Raw genomic sequence first — 3145 nt, 5'->3', positions numbered from 1 at the left:
TGATATTTTTGAATAAGACTTTTATTGGGGCTCTTTCAGTGTTCAGTGGTCTTCATTTGTAGTGTTGATTATAGGATGCTGTGCCTTGCTGGAATCCTGCTCTTTTTGACCAACAAATGTGAATTAAAATCAATAGAAATGTCATTAGTGTTCCAATATCATGAAAGATAATACAGTCATTTCTCATGCACCCAGTTTATTAAAATTTGCCAAAGTGTGAAATATGTAGGACAAATAATGAGGTTTTAATCTTTCACCAAGGTAACAATTGAAAGCTGATTGATTTCATTCACTAATTATAAAATCAGAATGATGGAAGATTGTAATCAAGTAGGATTCATTCTCCTACTTTGTCACTCCTCCATGCAAGATAAAATTCTCATTTGCATCTTCTCTTTTATCTGAAAAGAAATCAAACTTCTATTTGCTTCACTAAATCCAGGATGTAGATAATATCTTTTCTTGGCTCTGGAGGGGATGATGCAGCGACCACTGCTTACTGATAGCAGAGAGGAGAGGGCAATTCTTCAGGACTAGGTTATATATAAGAGAAGGGCCAACTCTGTTGGGCTCTGAGTATTCAAACAGTAACACTCCAGTCACTTTCCTGACTTACCATGGGAGACCTGAGGCTTGCGTTATGGATCTTCAGAGCCGTGTATGGATCATACACAGTCTTGGCTGAATGTAGTGGACTAGACATAATAGGTCTGCCCGTCAATTCAGTTTGCCAGTCAATTCTCTTAATTTGGGAGGTGCTGGGGAAAAGGTTTTTTTTGTTCTAAAAAGGATGAGAAGAATACTGATTTCTTTGCTTTTGGAGACATGTGGAAATTACCTTTACCCCATGGATATAGAGTTGTTAGACTTGGTATAAACCAGTGGGGAAGAGAACAGTGGGGAGGAAGCGATTAGATCTAAGTTGTTAGACTTCAAACCTAGAAATTTAAACCCTGGAAAAGAAGACAATTAGGAGAACCGCCAGGTGCCTACAGGTTTAATGGTTCTCATCCTGGGCTTGGTTAGTGTCTTTGCCAACACTATTTGAGAAGACCAGACCCTTGACTACGTTATTTTATAACCCAGACCAGGCCGACATGCCTCTGCTAAGTTGAGGACAATAAACTCTTCTTAGGACATTGAAAATTATTCCAGGAAGTCTTTCTTCACCGTACCTGAATCCTGACTCCCCATGAGCTTTACAGTGAGATGAGGTCGGTCGCTTGGTTACCATCCTTTCAAAAACCCAGTGCTCTTTTTACGAAGATGGCGCCAAAAGTCAAGAAGGAAGCCCCTTCCCCTCCCAAAGTTGAAGCTTAGAACCAAAGCTTTGAAGGCCAAGAAAGCAGTGTTGAAAGGCATCCACAGCCAGAAAAAGAAAAAGATCTGCACATCACCCACCTTCTGAAGACCCAAAACCCTGTGACTGAGAAGGTAACCCAAATACCCTTGTAAGAGCGCCCCCAGGAGAAACAAGCTTGACCATTATGCCATCATCAAGTTTCCTCTGACTACCGAGTCAACCATGAAGAAGCTAGAAGATAACAACACACTTGTGTTCATTGTGGATGTCAAGGCCAACAAGCACCAGATTAAACAGGCTGTGAAGAAGCTCTATGACATTGATGTAGCCAAGGTCAACACCCTGATTAGGCCTGATGGAGAGAAAAAGGCATATGTTCAGCTGGCTCCTGATTATGACGCCTTGGATGTTGCCAACAAACTTGGGATCATCTAAACAGTTCAGCTGGCTAATCCTAAATACAGTCTTTTTTTCCATTAAAAAAAAACACACAAAACCCCCATGCTTTTCCTTCATGGCACTTTTCATATAATTGTGCTCATGGTTTTATTTGATTAATCCTAGTCTCCTCATCATTAGATTGAAAACTTTGTGAGGGTAGAAAGTGTGTGTCTGTGCATTTTCTTTATTTTTATTATGGAATAAGGCATGAAAGCCAGCGTTCTCTCTCAGCCTGACCTGCATAGGCACTTGCATGCTTTGTTTGAAAGGGCTTGTCCTAGTTGACTCACAAAGATGTCCGTGTCTCTTGGACCTTCTGGTTCTCATTCCTCTTGCTAGATGATTAAATGGTTCTAGAACCTGATTTTCCTCAGTTAACAACTGACCTATGAAGTGTTACATACATTAATAAGTATGTGTTTCTATTCCCAAAGAACTTGAGAAATCACTGATATCTTTGGGAATGTGAAATCTGGGTCTAAAGAATGCATTCACATCCTTTCTGATGCCTTTGAGGATGTGAAATCTGGGATTTAAGAATGCTTTCCATGACCCAGGAAGTTAGGAGAGAACATTGCGGGTAATTCTGCTCTTTGCTACACAAACATCTCCTTTTATTGTTTTGTTACAGTTGCTGACCTTCCAACAGATTTTCTGTGGGCAATAGAACATTGTGAGAGGATTCTTATTTTTGGAGCCAGACAGATCTGTGGTTGAGTCCCTTCGAGAATTTCTAGCTATGAAGTCTCTAGTCTCTAAACTTGGGAAGACAGTGCTGTTTTGCATGGTTCACATGTGAATTAGAGATAACATCTGTAGCGCCTGATGTGGGACCTAATATATGGCCACAGCTTAATAAGTGGTATGCTATTGGATAGTATAGGTAAGTATCCATTGCATCGTGGGTAGAGCTTCCCTGCTGTCGTCATTGCCAAATTTCAAAAAGTAGAAAGTGATGGCCACAGAAACCAGATCATTTACTTCAAAAAATCCACAACAAACTTCGAAAGAGTGCTCAGGAAAAAAGGATTTAGCTCTTTTTCATTCTGCGGAGAGACAGACTGTTTAGAATGCTGGGGAAGGTTTAATATTCAAGAACATATGGGCATTGACTCTACTTTTCCACTACCCAAGATATGGTTTTGCTGATGAATATATTATGGAATTGGAAGAGATTGGCGTTGGGACACATTCCCATAGATGGAGGTACACAGACGATTAGTGTTTAGTTCTGAAATGGCAGCATAAGCCCTGAGTTTCAAAGGGCATGAGTTTGGCAAGAATTTGATGGTTTCCTTACCCTTAGTAGGACCCTGGCTTGCTTGGGGAATGTTTGTACCAGCTGTAAGTTCTATAGAGGAAGAGAAAAGCCAGACCAAAATACACAGAATCTACTGCATT

At 40.5% G+C, this 3145-nt stretch overlaps 1 pseudogene; it reads left to right on the top strand.

Annotated features, from left to right (window-relative positions):
- Positions 1–1266: 1266 nt before the first annotated feature.
- On the top strand, positions 1267–1738 carry LOC105943004 (60S ribosomal protein L23a-like; annotated as a pseudogene).
- Positions 1739–3145: the final 1407 nt, after the last annotated feature.

Source organism: Sorex araneus, chromosome 1, assembly GCF_027595985.1.
Source record: "Sorex araneus isolate mSorAra2 chromosome 1, mSorAra2.pri, whole genome shotgun sequence".
Classification (NCBI taxonomy): domain Eukaryota; kingdom Metazoa; phylum Chordata; class Mammalia; order Eulipotyphla; family Soricidae; genus Sorex; species Sorex araneus.
The sequence above is the reverse complement of the archived record's forward strand: the minus strand, read 5'-3'. Positions and strand labels throughout refer to the sequence as shown.